Source organism: Saccopteryx bilineata, chromosome 6, assembly GCF_036850765.1.
Source record: "Saccopteryx bilineata isolate mSacBil1 chromosome 6, mSacBil1_pri_phased_curated, whole genome shotgun sequence".
In the NCBI taxonomy this organism is placed as follows: Eukaryota; Metazoa; Chordata; class Mammalia; order Chiroptera; family Emballonuridae; genus Saccopteryx; species Saccopteryx bilineata.
Window position 1 is genome coordinate 196,027,383 of NC_089495.1, and position 17,800 is coordinate 196,045,182.

Sequence of the window (17,800 nt, forward strand, 5' to 3'; positions counted from 1 at the left end):
TACAGTCATATACTTTACAAAGTGGTCCCCCGGATACTTCAAGTAGCCGCCTGGCATCATACATAATCATTACGATATTACTGACTATATGCTCTATGCTGTACTTTACATCCTGGGACTACTGTGTGACTACCAATTTGTATTTAATCTCTTCTTCTTTCTCACCCAGCTCTCCAACCCCCGGACCCTCTGGCAAAGTACATATATTTTTCTGTTGGTTATATTTTTTTATTATATTGTTCCTTTTACTAGTATATAACCTCTTGCTTTGTTCCCTATAAAATTTATATATTCAGTATTATTTTGACACATATCAAAATTGCTACCCTATGTGTCTTTTGATATTTACCTGGAATCCAATCTTTGTCTAACTTTGCCTTTTTGTATTAATTGTATCTCTTATTTTGGAAAAAACAAAAACAAAACAAGAACATAACTTTGACTCTTTTTAAAGAATCTAATCTTAAGTGTCTGTCTTCTAATTAGTGGGTTTATTTCATTTTCATTTATTGCAATTATTGTTACATTAGAACATATTTTACAATTTACACTTACAACAGTTCATTTTTCTTTCTTGCTTTCCGCTGGATAAAGAGGATTTGCTTCTGCTGGTTCAAAGATGCATATTTGGTCTTGTAGTGGTTGTCCTTGGTTTAAGTCCCATACTCAAATTTGTTTCCCTCGTTCATTTATTTATTGAACCTGACAATATTTATATCTACCCCTGATTTTCCACATTACTTCTAGTTTTTTTTTTTTAATGTCAATCTGATTCTTGTTTGCGGGAAATGTGCTTCATCTCCAAAAACACTTGGGCTTTTTCTCTGCAGTTCTGACGTGTCATTCAGATGCAGGTGCAGGTTTGCTCCTCTGCCTTCGGTGCGGTGTTCTGCAAGCCTTTTCAAGCCAGAGCCTCTCATCTCTAATTTTAGAAAGTTGAATCATCACTGTTTATTCAAATATTTCATCTTGTCCATTTTTCCCCTCTCCTAGAGTTCTATATTCTGAATATTAGCAATTCTACTTCTATTCTCCGTATTTCAAAGCACTTTTTTTTACCCTCCTTGATCATTTCCTGCTGCCTCTCCGAGAGCCCCCAGCCTTACCGTCCATTTCATTACGTTTCTTCTTCAGCTGTCTCCATCCTGCAACCCATCCTGTTTCTTGTAGTCTTTACTTCCACTATTATTTTTCATGCTTATTTTTCACTTGGGTTTTTTAAAACACAGTTCCTTACTTTTTCTACATATTCTTAATATCTTCTCTTATTTCCTTAATTCTTTTCATACTGTTTCTTTTAAATCCTGGACCCATCTGTCTCAATAATTCTGCTTCAGAGCAATGCATTCCATTTATCCTCCTTTCCTAAGAGACGTACTTCTCAGGTGTCTGTTATTGTGACCGGAGAGGTCATGGTTCTGTGACAGCCGGTGGAGCCCTCAGCTGTCTTGTGTTGGCTGCACTGACTTGACACCAAGGGTCTAGGCTGCTGCTCCTAACGTCTCAGGTGAAGCAGGTGTCAAAGACGCTATCAGGGCGTTTCAGGGGTGGCAGGAGCAGCACTTTTATTTATTTATATATTTATTTATTTATTTATTTATTTATTTTACAGAGACAGAGAGAGAGTCAGAGAGAGGGATAGATAGGGACAGACAGACAGGAACGGAGAGAGATGAGAAGCATCAATCATCATTTTTTTGTTGCAACACCTTAGTTGTTCATTGATTGCTTTCTCATATGTGCCTTGACGGGGGGGGGGGGCACAGCAGACCGAGTAACCCCTTGCTCGAGCCAGCGACCTTGGGTCCAAGCTGGTGAGCTTTGCCCAAACCAGATGAACCCGCGCTCAAGCTGGCGACCTCGGGGTCTCGAACCTGGGTCCTCCGCATCCCAGTCCAACACTCTATCCACGGAGCCACCGCCTGGTCAGGCGAGGAACAGCACTTTTAAACCCAATGGGAGGGTGAGGGAGGTGGAGGAGGACATGGGGGGGATAAATGGTGATGGAAGGAGACTTGACTTAGGGTGGTGAGCACATGATACAGTGTACAGATGATGTGTTGTGGAATCGTGCACCTGAAACATGTCATTTTGTTAGCCTGAGCCATCTCAATAAACTCAATAGGAAAGAAAAAAATACCCAATGGGTTTTAATACTGGTTTTTGCATTAGAATCATGTGGGGATTTTTTAAATGCCACCCCAGCATAGACTAATAAAATCAGAATAATTGGGATGAGACCTGGAGGTGAGTCTAAATTTTCTCAACACTGTATTTTGGGGGCGGGGGAAATTCAAATCTACAAAACAGTTGAAAAACATAGTAGCATGAGTGCCTGTATGGTCTTCACCTGGATTCACCAAATGTTCTTTCTCTCTCTCCCTCTCTCTCTCTCTCTGTCTCTCTCTGTCTCGCTACCACACTCACTTTCTCGGTGTAGTGTTTTGTTCGCCTGACTCTTTTGAAAAGGAGCTGTAGACATCAACTTTTCGTCCCTAACACTTCAACATGAATCTCCTCAGAACAAGGACATGCTCCTACCTCTCACTGCTATCTAGAGTGTGTGAATATGTTTAAAAGCTTTCTCGGGTGATATTTAACGTGCAGTCAGGACTGAGAACCCTGCTCTAACCTGTCCTCCCACCACTGCCTCTTTCCACCTTCTCCCGCACCCTCAACATTCACGAGTGCACACACATCACACACACACACAACACAACGCGGGCACGCACACACATCACACACACACATCACACACACAGGCACGCACACACTCCAGCTACCTTCAGACGCCCCAGGCGTCAGTTTTTTGATCCCACAAATCCATGTTTTCTCCTATTTCCAAGTTCCTCCAGGGTCAAGTGGGAGGGCAAGAGCTAGCAACCTGGGCTACAAGGTCACCTTGACAGGAACTTGAGGCCCTCGGGCTCTGCGTTTATCTATCTTACAATGTCGATGTGTTTGGTCAAGTCTGCCTCTTGATAAAGCAGTGGAGAAGTTGGCATCTGAGATGAAACCCAACAGTCCAGAAGAACTGAAGGCAACCCTAATGCAAAATAAAGTCTGATCTTGAATTTGTCCAAGGTGTTCTTTAAAGTATATAAAATATTTCTTTAGTGAAAATAAAATAGAGACTAACTTAACCCACTCTGTCCCCAGCCCCCTCTCAATCTTAAATTGCCTGAAAGAGTATGTTAAGTTACACAATGCAGTCTTCAAGTTTCCTTAAACATTTTTTGAAATGGTGCATCCTACCCACATCTTCGTGATATTAGATGTCATAAAATTTTAATGGTTTTTTTCAATCTGATATGCCAGAGATGATGTTTCACTGTCCTTTTCATTTGCATTTCATTGGATATCAGTAAGGTCAAGCATCCTTTTACATGGTAATTAGCCACTTAAAATTTTATCTGATATTCATAATGTTCACTTGTTTGTTAAAAAGAGGTTTTTAAAGAAAAGGTTAATAGTCTCTCTCTTTCCTTCCAATTCTAACTTGAAGTAACCAGTATTTTCTGTTGGTTGTGTATCCTTCTAAATCTTTCTTTAAATGCATCCAAATATATAAATACTTATGGGGTTCTCGTAAGATAATACAAAGCTACTCTGATACACAGGCGTGGAGTGTGAGATGTGGGGAATCATCAGAGCAAATCCATCTATGCTAGTCTGAGGCAAATTAAAATCCTAAATAGAAACCTAGTCGAAGATGAAAACAGGAGATAAAAGCCCAAACTTTGCAACAAAAGAATGAAATAAACTCAGCAGCACAGGAATATGAAGAGGATGTTTCTGAAAATTGAACCAATAAAACAGACGTAAATTTGGGGCAGGTCTACTTTCCCTCTCGCTAGAATGGGAAATGAGGTCAAAGACCCCAAAGAAAAAAGGATGAAAAAATAAGATCCTATAAAAACAGATCAGGATAACAGAAGAATGAGCAATTCAAAGGAGAAAAAAAAATTAAGGAAAGAAACCGTGCTAAAATAACATTTTTTAAAATGGTATAAGAAGCAATGATAAACAGACTCTCATTGAAGAAACCCATATCAGTAAAGTAGAGGGTAGACATGAGAAAAATAATGCAGAATATAAAGGCAAGTGACCAAAAAATAAGAAAACCCACAGAGGAAAGACAGCAGAGAGTCAACATGAGATAACTGACGTTCCTAAGGAAGAGACCAGAACAAGTTAGACAGAAACACTGTTGGAACATAAGAGACGCAGAGATCCTTCCTGACATGAAACAGGACCTCATACTGAAGCTCCGAGCAGCCCGTCAAGAAGAGGGTAAGATAAAAGACAATACCAAGTCCAATTCTGACAAAAATTATTTTATTTTAGGTATACATGAAAACTTATGTAAATAGCCATGCAGAAGAAGCAAGACTCTGACTTTCCTGTCACATAATTTGCTGCCAGAATACAAAACAAGGTTTGAAAGAAAAAACAAACAAACCATGATCCCAGAATTCTGCACCCAGCTGGGTGCCAGCCACCAGTTAGAGAGACAGACAAGAAGCTGTTAGACACTGAAGAATGTGAGGGACAGCACCTGGATGCTCTTTCTCAAGAACTAGTCAGATGAATGAATATTTCTGAACATGAAAGTTATGGTATGAAAGGACTGGAGTGAGAGCTAAACCCATCCAAATGCTAAACAAGGAAACAAGACTCCTTAATGGTGAGAAACACAGCTATAAAATAAACTGAAAGCCTGACCAGGCAGTGGTGCAGTGGATAGAGCATCAGCCTGGGATGCTGAGGACCCAAGTTTGAAACCCCAAGGTCACCGGCTTGAGTGCGGGCTCACCAACTTGAGTACAGGGTCACTGGCTTGAGTGTGGGATCATAGACATGACCTCATGGTTGCTGGCTTAAGCCCAAAGGTCTCTGGCTTGAAGCCTAAGATTGCTGTCTTGAGTAAGGACACTTACTCACTCACTCTACTGGAATTCCCTGGTCAAGGCACATATGAGAAAGTGATCAATGAACAACTAAGGTGCCGCAGTGAAGATTTGATGCTTCTCATCTCTCTCCTTCCTGTCTGTCTATCCCTGTCTGTCCCTCCCCACCCTTGCTAAAAATAAAATAAAATAAAAATGAAATGAAAACACTAAATTCCTTGACAGAGAAAGGAACGTAATACAAATATTAATAATGATTTTATTATAATGCACTGGGACAAGAATTCAGGGTACACAAATCTGGTGGAACAGCTTTGGAGCTAAGTTTGACAGAGGAGAGAATAAAAGGAAGTACTGTAAAATATGTTTTTCTTCTCTTTCAGAGAGAGAGACAAAAAACAAGGTCTTGCTTCCAAAATGGATGAATTAGCAAATCTAGGAATAACCGTTATTCAATTATTAAGAGATCTAAAAAACAGAATCTATATAGTCATTAAATTACTTTAAAAATGATAAACAACACAACAAAAGATACAACAAGGCTATCGTACCACAATGAATCACAACAAAAAATAAAATAACCTAATAACATCTTTAAACAACAGAAAGTATTATGACAATAAGTGAAAATGGAATAAACACACATTTTAAAAAAATAAGCTTAATCAAAACACAAAATACAGCTCCAGAAGGCCACCAAAACACTAAGTAAAACAAAATGATTCCAGAAAGATTACGAGTCCGAGGAAAAACAAAAATGTTCTGGGGAATGCAAACAAAAAAGCAAAGCCACAATGTTAACATCACACAAAGTAGAATTCTCTCCAACACTCAATATCGCAGAGGTGCCATTTAAACAGTTCCAATGCGCAATGAAAGAAATTTTTCAATTACTTTTCCAAATTATGCTGGGCTCAATATAAAAAACTAGAGCACGGAATGGAACACTGCAGACTCCATTATGAACACACTGGCAAAATACTAAGTAAAATATTACCAAATACATTAAATACATAGTATGTTAAAAAAAAAAAAAAAGAAAAGAAATGTGAGAGCCCGACCAGGCGGTGGCGCAGTGGATAGAGCGTCGGACTGGGATGCTGAGGACCCAGGTTCGAGACCCCGAGGTCGCCAGCTTGAGCACGGGCTCATCTGGTTTGAGCAAAAGCTCACCAGCTTGGACCCAAGGTCGCTGGCTCGAGCGAGGGGTTACTCGATCTGCTGAAGGTCCGTGGTCAGGGCGCATATGAGAAAGCAGTCAATGGACAACCAAGGTGTCGCAAAGCGCAACAGAAAACTAATGATTGATGCTTCTCATCTCTCCATCCCTGTCTATCCCTCTCTCTGACTCTCTCTGTCTCTGTAAAAAAAAAAAAAAAAAAAAAAAAAGAAATGTGAGATTAAGTGATGATTGTTCAAAATCTGACAGACTGTTAATGTAAGAGGAAAAAGAACAATCTCGATAAATGCTTAAAGAAAACAATTTTTAAAAAATAACACATCTGGCCCTGGCCGGTTGGCTCAGCAGTAGAGCGTCGGCCTGGCATGCAGGGGACCCAGGTTCAATTCCCGGCCAGGGCACATAGGAGAAGCGCCCATTTGCTTCTCCACCCCCCCTCCTTCCTCTCTGTCTCTCTCTTCCCCTCCCGCAGCCAAGGCTCCATCGGAGCAAAGATGGCCCGGGTGCTGGGGATGGCTCCTTGGCCTCTGCCCCAGGCGCTAGAGTGGCTCTGGTCGCTGCAGAGCAACGCCCCAGAGGGGCAGAGCATTGCTCCCTGGTGGGCAGAGCGTAGCCCCTGGTGGGCGTGCCGGGTAGATCCCGGTTGGGCGCATGCAGGAGTCTGTCTGACTGTCTCTCCCCGTTTCCAGCTTCAGAAAAATACAAAAAAACAAACAAACAAACAAAAAAACCCACATCTTTGATTGCAATGTTTCATAAAATTAGTAGAGAATGATATTTCGTAGCATGAAAAAAAAATTACGCATGCCCATCAAATGACTGTTGGCATGGTGGTCAATAGGAAGACAACATGAGCATCTCCCTGTAACCATGAGAAAAGACAGAGGATACTACTATTTAACATCATTTTGCAGTGCTACCACCAAAGTCGCCAGGCAAGACAACAAAATAAGAGCTATAGATATTAGGAGAAAAGGCAAAACAATCAATATTCGCACATCATATAATTTTCTACCTAGAAAAAAAACTCAAGAAAATCAATTAAAAACCTGTTAGAAATAATAATAGTTTCAGCAAGGCAAAAAAAGAAAACTCAATGGTTCTCTTAGATTTCTAGCAATAATCAATTAGAAAACACAGCAGATTTTTTAAATTGACTCATGCCAGCAATAAAAAGCAAAAAATACCTAAAAATAGGCTTTTTAAAAATGTGCGTGGTTGGCCCTGACCGATTGGCTCAGCAGTAGAGTGTCAGCCCGGCGTGTGGAAGTCCCGGGTTTGACTCCTGGCCAGGGCACACAGGAGAAGCGCCCATCTGCTTCTCCACCCCTCCCTCCCTCTCCTTTCTCTCTCTCTCTCTCTCTCTCTCTCTTTTCTCCTCCCCTCCTGCAGCCATGGCTTGATTAGAGTGAATTGGCCATGGGCTCTGAGGATGGCTCCATGGCATTCTCCTCAGGTGCTAAAAATGGCTTTGGTTGCAACAGAGCAACGCCTCAGATGGGCAGAACATCACAGCTTAGTGGACATGCCGGGTGGATCCCAGTTGGGGCACATACAGGAGTCTATTTCTGCCTCTACTCCTCTCACTAAATAAAAAATTTAAAAAAATTTTTTTTAAATGTTCATGGTCTATATAAAAAAAGGAAAAACCATTTAATTCTACCTAAGTATATAATAGTAAAAAAAAAAAAGGAGGGAAGGAGGGGAGGAGGGGAGGAGGGGAGGAGGGGAGGCAGAGGGGAAGAGAGAGAGAGAGAGAAATAGCATGTTTTTGGATAAGAATGTTCGTTCCATTAGGGTAAATACTTTGGGAAGACAATTTGACACTGTTTATCAAAACGGTAAATGAGCATACCCTTTTATTCAGCAAACCCATGACCAGGGTTCCTATGGAAATCCTACACAAATACACAAAGTACAAAATTACCTTACACAGAATGACTTAAGAATTTAGGTCTGAGTAACTGGTAAGTAGTCACAGTTGCCAGAGTTAACAGTTTATCAAATTGGCAACCTGTAGTAACAGCCTACAAAAGTACTTATTCTTTGAGCTGGCAATTCCATTCTTAGGAATTTATTCTTAGGAAATAATCATGGTCAGGCTCAGAGTCAGTTTCTGGGATGTCTACTGCAGTGGCATCCATTAATCAACAACAAAACCTACCAACAATTTAATCGTTTAACAATGGAATATTGTAGAGCATGTAGCATTTATGTAGAAGAACATTCAATGATATAGAAAGACATACATGATACACTGTGACAAAAAAATATCATGCAGGACAGTATGTTTTGCATATATCATGGGATTGAAACTCTGACAGGGAGGGGGCTATGGATCCAGTACAAATATGCTTAGAGAATGGACTAGAAAGACACAAACTAGCTGTTGACCATAGTTGTCTCTAGGTTTACAGGTATGATTTTTACTTTTCTGCCTGTCTAGATTTTCTCAATAATTGTGGTTGACTTTTATAAAATAAAAACCATGTTAAAATTGTGGGGTTTTCCCCCTTCTGTGTAAGGCCTCAGAGGAACTCAACCCACTATCTCTGTGCTAAGAGTGCTTTGCGATTTGGGGAAATTTCTTTTTCCTCTGGGGCCTTATGTTCCTCATTTGCAAGCCAGAGGGTTGGTGATGGCTAAGGTCCTTTGAGCACCTGTCATGCGCTCGAGCACTTGTCAAGCACTCTGGCTTCCTTAAACGATCACCACTAGGGCCCCTTTATGGCACTGCTTAGCAAGCCTGCTACTTGTAACTGGCTGATTCACTCTCCCACCAAAGATGCTGGCAGAGTCCCACCCATGATCCCTGGGTCCCCACCCTTTCAGCGCTGAGCCAACTTCTAATTGCCATCATCTGTGTGTCTTTGCCTAAAAGTTTTCTCTGGCAGCCAGAGGTCTCTTCCCACTCCCTGCAGCTCACCTAAGTGCTGGGGGCCCAAGGAATCTCCCACCAGGAGCAACCTTCAAGCAAAAACCACCTGAGTTGGTGTATAGTTACCCCAGCTCCCTGCCCTCATGGGTGGCTCCCAGAGTTCCCCAGTGGGACTGACCCTTATTGCCTGTACCCCTTACTGGCTTCCTTTCCTTCCCTGTCTCACTTCCCCTCCCCCACCCGGCTGTCCTGGGATCACCTTCCAAACAAACCGCATGCTCTGACACCCTTGTCTCAGGGTCTGCTTTTGAAGAAGCCAAAGTAAGATAAACCACACTCCCATCTTCCCTCCCCTCAAATCTCCAACCTCCACCACCTTCCACTCTCAGCTGTTGGCCTTGCTTTTTATTTTGCAGAAGTAGAAGCAAACAGAAGACCAAAATTATCAAGAGCCATTCACAGAAGAAACTTTAAAGGCCCATAAATATGTGAAAATACGCTCAGCTTCACTGGCAATGAGGGAAATGTAAATGAAAACAATATCATGTCATAAATATCAGATGGGGGGCGGGGGCCTAACAATACCAAATGTTACACAGGAGGTGACAAAAACAAGGACTCAGTATATTCTGGGTGGGGTGCTTGTATTCTCACCTTGGAGAGCCATCTGGCAATATCTACATAGTAAAGGTGGAGATGTGCACATCCTCTGACCCAGCAACTCCATTCGCAGGAAAATAACTCTTACATATGGTCTCAAAGACAGTCACCGGGGCATTGATATTATTGGCAAGAAGAGAGGAAATAACTGCCTATCAAATGGGGGCTAGATAAGGAAACTCTAAAGCACTCTTTTTTTTTTTTTAATTAGTCTGAACTCTTGTTTTTTTTTTGGATTTTTCTGAAGTTGGAAACGGGGAGGCAGTCAGACAGACTTCCGCATTCGCCCAACCGGGATCCACCCAGCATGCCCACCAGGGGGCGATGCTCTGCCCCTCTGGGGCATCGCTCTGTTGCATCCAGAGCCATTCTAGCGCCTGAGGCAGAGGCCACAGAGCCATCCTCAGCGCCCGGGCCATCTTTGCTCCAATGGAGCCTTGGCTGCGGGAGGGGAAGAGAGAGACAGAGAGGAAAGAGAGGGGGAAGGGTGGAGAAGCAGATGGGCGCTTCTCCTGTGTGCCCTGGCCGGGAATCGAACCCAGGACTCCTGCACGCCAGGCTGACGCTCTACCACTGAGCCAACCGGCCAGGGTAAAACATTCTTACACTTTGACACTATACTAGGGCCAATGAACAGTATCTACTTGTATAAAGGTAAATAGATCTGAAAAGCACATGTTGAGTAAAAAGAAGTTGCAAAAGGACACAGACACTGTGGCACTGTCTTATGTAAATATCCAAAGCCTCTCCAACAGTACTGTATACTGTTTGTGATCATCCACAATACAATAAGAGTTTTAAAACAGGTAGACCATGTTACCTTTAAAACATGGGTAGTAACTGGTTATCTTTGGCGATTGGAATGAGGAAGGGTCCAAGTATGTATATCTATATATAATGTTTCATTTCTTGAAAAGAATTTTATTCCATTTTTAAATTTTATTTTATTGATTTTTAAAGAGAGAAGAAAGGAGAGAGAGAGAGAGAGAAAGAGAAAGAGAGAGAGAGAGAGGAACATCGATCTGTTCCTGTATGTGCCCTGACCAGGGATTGAACCGGCAACCTCTGTGCTTCAGGACGATGCTCTAACCAACCAAGCTATCTGGCCAGTGATATTCCTTTTTTTTTTTTTTTTTTTAAGAAAGAGAGAGAAGTGAGGCATGAAAACAGATTAAAGCAAATATGGCAAAACAGTAACATTTGCAAACCTTGGTGGCATGTTTGTAAGTCCTATTTTGTAATATTAATATTTGTTCCTTTCTGGATGCTTGTAATATTTCTGAAATTAAAAGAAAATTGCTGGGGTGATGGAAATGCTCTATGTCTTGATTGCAGGAGTAGTTTACATGAACATGACTCTGTCAAGGCTCCTTGAACTGGACACCTAGAATGGGTGCACTTTCTCACATATAAATTATACTCCCAAAAGAGCTGATTTTTCAAAGAGAGGAACAATTAAATGAAATGTTGACTGGCAGGTGCTCAGCTTCTGGTATAGGACCTGGTTCACATGGAAGGGGAAGGAGGGGAGAGATGCCGCAGACTCAAGGTCAGCCTGGAGGGTCTGTCCCCCAAAATTTGGGACCTCAGGGCAAACAGGACACCCCCTTTGCTTTGGGGCAAGCGTGGCCTGGGCCCTCCTCACAGGGTTTGCTGTCTAATTTTAGAACTTTGGGGGGCTGGGTAGAGCTGACTCTGCTTCTACGATGAGTTCATCATGTTTCTTGGCATCTCGATGTTCTCTCCATTTAATTTTGCAGAAGCACCAACCAATCAGAAACAAAGTATGCCCTGAAACTGCTACTTGGATGAATGTGACATTTGTAAGCCAGTGATGGAAACTGGAGGAGCTGTGTCTGCAGCTCACAGCCTCGTCTCACGGTCCACACCCCCAGGTGCACGCTTGCAGGGGGAGAGCATTTGCCTGGATGGAAAAATACAGCTCGCTAGACAGGTTCTCCACGAGGCAAGGAAGGAAAGAGAGAGGGAAGACAGGCAGGCTGGCTAAAGAACAGCCAACGCTCACTACGTGCCGGGTCCGCTGTCTCATTTCATCCTCAGAACAAAGATTATCACCCACATTTAAAGATGAGGAAAGAGCTCAGAGAGGGGATGGTAGTTTACCAACAACACAGAACTAAGAAGCAGCAAAACCAGATCTGACCCAATCTCTTTGATGTCCAATTCCTTATGGCTACAGCTATGGCAAAACAAAGGAGTTCAGTAACTGTTTCCTTCCTTTATTTTCTCTTTCCTCCTTTTTCTTCCTTCACAAGTAAACTGAGGTCAAGAGAGAGTGGGGGTTGCGCAAAAAATTACTGAGCTGTCTTAGAGGCAGAGCCTAGTTGGGTTCACTAATTGGATGGTGAGGCTGAGGATGATGGGAGAATCCAGGATGAGTTGCAAGTCAAAGAAAGAGTCTGTAACAATTAGAGAAGATAATTGTTATGGGTGACTGACAATGGCAGTAAAACAGGCAGAGGACTAGCCTTAACGAAAACAACAGAGCAAACACATCATAAAACTAATCCATCACATAATAAAGGGAAAAACTGAATGTGAAGATGGAAAGAGTTTAGGGCATTGTAAAAAACATCAGAGGAAGATGATAAGCTAGATATAATCTGATCAAGATGCTCAACATAAAGGATTTAAGAAGGAACTGAATAAGCATCCAGCCAGGAATACAAGTGACCAGCAAGAGGAAGAATATAGAAATCCCCTCAATTTCTCCGTATTAACATTTGATGTCAGAATACCAAACCAACACCTGCAAAGTTTTGAGGGAACAAAAACATGACTTAAGAATTTTAGTCCTGCCCTGGCCAGTGGTGCAGTGGATAGAGCATCATCCTGGAGTGCCTGGGCCACCAACTCAATCCAGGGGTCACTGGCTTAATCCTGAGGGCACCAGCTTGACCCTAAGGTTGCTGGTTTGAGCCCAAGTCAGGGCCGGTATGAGAAGCAATCAATGGGTGTACAGCTAAGTGAGACGAGTTAATGCTTCTCTCTCTTTCCCTTCCTTTCTCCTCTCCTTTCCTTTCTCTCAAAAAACAAAACAAAAAGAAAGAAAAGACAATGGAAAAAAAAAGAATTATATACCCAAGAAATGTTTAATTTATATTATTTGGAGACCAGTAGATCTACCAACATTTCTTTTAAAAAATGTTTTGATAATAAAATCCAGACAACCAAAAGGTAATTTGAAATAAGTCAGGAATAGGGAAGCTATGAAAAAAAAATGGCAAGAACTGAGTCTTGCATTATTTTAAATATAAAACTAAGGCTCCATACCTGTGAAAATTAAATTTAAGTCAAAAGGAAAATGATGTAATTCCTTTAAAAATCTATATTATGTGGCCGGACCTGTGGTGGCGCAGTGGATAAAGTGTCCACCTGGACTGCTGAGGTTGCCAGTTCGAAACCCTGGGCTTGCCTGGTCAAGGCACATATGGGAGTTGATGCTTCCTGCTCCTCCCCCCTCCTCTCTCTTAAAATGAATAAATAAAATTAAATAAATAAATAAATAAATATCTGTATTATGTAAAAACAAATAGTAAAAATAGACCATCATGGACTGTGATAAAAATCTCAGATCATAACACAATTGGGATGGGAGGAAGTATGGGTCCTTAGATTTGTGATCTTTCTTAGTAAAGAGCTGACTGATGTTATTATACACTGTTTTGTTTCTTGATAAATCAAAGTAAAGAGGTTTGAGTGTGTTATTTTTTTTAAAAGTAAAGACATGATAAACTGTACCAGTAACGGGTGAGTTGAGTTGAGAGGAGAGAAGTGGGAAGCGAGGACAAGGGCTGGACAGGAGCTGAAATTAAATGATCTTCCAGGATGTGCCAGGCACATACAAACCAAATGAAACCAGGATCCACCGTATGAATATTGGAAAAGGATGACTTGAAACCAAAAATTACTCAATGAGGAAAAGCACCACCCATAATCACATAAAAGAAGCCATAAAGCGCAATGAGAGCCCTGGCTGGTTGGTTCAGTGGTAGAACGTCGGCCTGGTGTGTGGATGTCCTGGGTTTGATTCCTCGTCATAGCACACAGGAGAAGCGACCATCTGTTTCTCTACCCCTCTTCTTCCCCTTCTCTCTATCTCTCTCTTCTCCTCTCCCTCCTGCAGCCATGGCTCAATTGGAGCTAGTTGACCCTGGGTGCTGAGAATGGCTCCATGGCCTCCACCTCAGGTGCTAAAAAAAAAGGCTCCTGTTGCAGCAGAGCAACGCCGCAGATGGGCAGAGCGTCGCCCCCTAGTGGGCTTGCTGGGTGGGTCCCGGTAAGCCCATGTGCGAGTCTGGCTCTGCCTCCCCTCCTCTTACTAAATTTTTTTTTAAAAATGCAATGAGATAAGTGTCAGGACACTTTATGTTCCAGATAATATAGCATCACAACATGTGAAACAAACTATTGACAAATACAATTGAAACCAATAGATATACAAAAGTAGAAAATTTGAACTCCTCTCTCAGTTCTTGACAGTTAAGTCTAACCATTATGCTGTACACCTGAAATTCATACAAAATAATATTGAACATAAACTGAAGTTGAAAAATAAAATTTAAAAAATAATATAAAAAATACAAAGCAGTTAAAAAAAAGTCATAATTAAGGATATAAATAATATATCCCACATAGGTGGGATATAAAACTGAGACTCATGGACATAGACAAAAGTGAAACAGCTACCCAGGGGAGGGGGTGGGGAGGAGGGGAGTAAAGAGGACAAATATACGGTGATGGGAAATGATCTGGGTTTGGGTGATGGGCACACCATGCAATCAACAGTTCAACACTATAGAGATGTTCACCTGAAACCTGTGTGCTCTTATTGACCAATGCCACCCCATTAGATTTAATTTCAAAATAAAGAATAAGGGTTCTCAGACTCTCCAGAAATAAAGAAAGAAAGAAAGAATAAAAATAAAAAAGGATATAAATAATCCAAATGATGTAATAGTCAAATTAATCAAATATGAGTGTATATGATATATTAAACTCTGTACACAGGTAGGTAAGTAGATACTTAGATCCGCAGATAGACGGACACATAGATACGGACATCGATAGAAACAATGACATCTCAGGGGCACACGCGTACTGAGTGCCCGTATCTTGATTTTAAAAATCATCCTCCACTGAAATGAGCCAGCACTCATCAAAGAAGTGACTGATTCCAAGGCTGAGAGGCAGGGAACATGCAAGGTGAGCAGCTGAACCTAGAATATCTCACTGTGCCAGAATGTAAGGAGATCATTCATGAGTGATGGACACATGTCAAAAGGACACGGGGCTCCCTACTGGCAAAATCTGGGACAATTTGACATCAAAATAAATAATGATAGAAACAGATTATAAAATAAGAATCCATGTGCTTCTGCTGATACAAATAAATGTGACAAAAAGAAAGGCTTTTCCTTACAATAGAAAGCCAGCTAATAAGAGCAGAAAGAATAACAGGAATAGAAAGTCCCCATTTAGCAACTGTCACAGGGGTAGTTGATCCAGCAGGGGTCATCCATTGAGGAGGCTTGACAAGGAACAGAACATTGATATAAACTCGGAAAGACTCCTCACAATGTACTGATCAAGTACTAAACAGCAGTGGTGAGCCTAAGGTAGAGAAATGAGAGAGGCACCAATGTGACCAGGGGACCGAGGTTAACCTCCTGACGCAGGGCCCTGAGGCAGCACAGCACACAGCATTGTGCCTGTACACCTGTGGGCCTCCTGCCCAGAAAGCAGGACTGAGCCTGGGATACAGAGGACGCATCAGGTGGGTCGGGGTTGAGGATCACTGAGACATTATGAGGCCCATACCTTTCACACTGTTGAAGACTGAAAGGACAGGGGAAAGGGAGGAACGGTGCCAGGTGGGAAGAAACTGAAGACGCATTTGAACTAAATGCAATCCATATTCTCGGAGAAGATCCTGGACCGGAGGGAAAAGACGCAGGGCTGGGACAGTTGAATGAGTGGGGTCTCTGGATTGGATGGGGGTGTTGGTAGCAAAGTTGGTTCCTTGGAGGGAGGCAGGAAGCGGGTGTAGCAGAATGAACGTGGTTTGGGAAACACACCCTGCAATGTTTGGAGATGACAGGATATTATATCTGCAGCTTGCCTCCAAAGACTCAGAGAGAGAATTATGAAAAGAGAGAACACATGCACACAGACTGATAAAATGTTAACGATTTGGGAATCTAGGTGAGGAGTATATTAGAGTTCTTTGTATTGTTCTAGCGACTTTTTCATAAGCGTGAAATTTCAAAGTATATTATTTTTTTTAACAGTCAATGTTAGTGAGAGAACAGAAAAGCAGATTCTGAGTGACAGGTAATTTGGTACAACCCATAGAAGGGACAATTTGGCAATATCTATCAAAATAAGCCTTTCTCTGAGTCTGAAAATGCATAAAGAGGTATGCAAAGATACAGGAGATTCAATGCACAGCAGATATAAGCTTGAGAAATTGAAAACAACCTAAGTTCAAGTACTTATTTGTGGGTTATTTTAAAAAGCTAATTACAGCCTGACCAGTGGTGGCTCAGTAGATAAGAGTATTGACCTGGGATGTTGAGGTCCCAAGTTCGAAACCCAAGGTCGCCTGCTTGAACACAGGTTCACCAGCTTGAGCATGGGGTCACCGGCTTGAGCATGGGATCACCGACTTGATCCCACGGTCACGGGCTTGAAGCCCAAGGTTGCTGGCTTGAGCAAGGGGTCACTGGCTCAGCTGGAGCCCCCCAGCCAAGGCACATATGAGAAAACAATCAATGCACTAAAGTGTTGCAACTACGAGTTGATGTTTCTCATCTCTCTCCCTTTATCTCTCCCTCTCCCCCCTCCTTGCTAATAAAATAAAATAATTACACCCACACAACTTAATTCTCAGCTACTCTGAAACAATGAAATATTGTTCAAATAAACACAGACAGGTATTTTTGCTATCATTCTGAAAACAAACCTTTTCATTAATTTGGTTATGAGTTCAGCAAATACTTATTGAATCCTACTCTGCACAAAATTATTGGGCAAGGTATTTGACTTATAAAGATTTAAAAATTATAGTGTTTCCCCTTTCAAACCTCAAATTTTAGTTGAGGAGACAGACATAGAGACAAATAACTAGAACACACATTGTTAGAACTGTGTCCATAGAATGCTATTTGGGAAAAAAAGAATTATATGAGTGGTAACGTGCATAAGTACATGCAGGATGGCGAAAAGCATGTGTGATTTAGTCCACTCTGTTATCACTGCTTCTCTCTGGGGAATGAGTTAAAATGGGGGGAATTTCCCTTTCTGTCGTGTTTGGAAGTTTGGACAATGAGCATGCATTGCTTGCGTAATCAGGGAAGGGAGGGAGGGCGCACAACAAAAATATCTGAGAAGAAATGGACACCATGCTGGTACCTGAGCACAAGAAGAAGGGTCTTTGTCTCTGCCACGGAGAAGCAGCTTCACCCAGGAGAGACTGGCCTCGATTGCTGTTCATTGCCGTTGTAGGCCTGAGCCTTTGCCATGTCTGCACTTTTAGAAAGTAAACAAACATCTTGTTCTCAAGATAATCCTCACTGTTTATATTTGGTCTTCCTGAGAAAGGACGTTTGGTGACTCACCAGGGCTGAGGGGAGGAGGAAGGGGCAGGCGCTGCAGAGCTCGGTCTGCTGCCTGCTGAGGCCTGTCCTCTGCTGTCCCCATTCCATTCAGAGAGGGTGCACCCCTCGGGAGCCCTCTCTGCTCTGAAAAGTCCGGGGGCCCACGCTCATCCCCACTCCTAACTATATCAGTGACGGGCAATCTTAGCAGAGAGGGTTGGTACGTTCAGATGCGGGAAAAAAAAAAGCACCAGAAAAATTACATCTTTCTTTTCACTCACTTCTAAGTAAAATTTAGCATTTCCTTCCCTTTTGAAGGCCAATAGAAAAAAAACCCCAGTATTTGCAGTGCCCGTGACTTTGTCACCAAGAGAAATCACAGATATTTCCATGTCACATTACTGTCACTGAAGCTATTTCGAAAGATCATTTACATTCCGCATTGCTTCAGAATTATGATACTAATTAGACCTGCCCCTCGCTCCTGTTATTTAGCGCGTTAATAAAGACGCATATTTATTACTACATTAAAGATGTTTTTTAATATTTTGAT

General features: G+C 41.9%; 1 protein-coding gene across 1 annotated transcript in view; it reads right to left on the bottom strand.

The window, feature by feature from the left end:
* TOX2 (TOX high mobility group box family member 2) overlaps positions 1-17,173 on the bottom strand; it is a 152,892-nt gene extending 135,719 nt beyond the window's left edge. The window contains exon 1 of the mRNA XM_066236683.1: positions 17,063-17,173. The gene's annotated coding sequence lies outside the window, so the exon portion shown is untranslated. The remainder of the gene's footprint in view (positions 1-17,062) is intronic.
* Between the last annotated feature and the right edge of the window lie 627 nt (positions 17,174-17,800).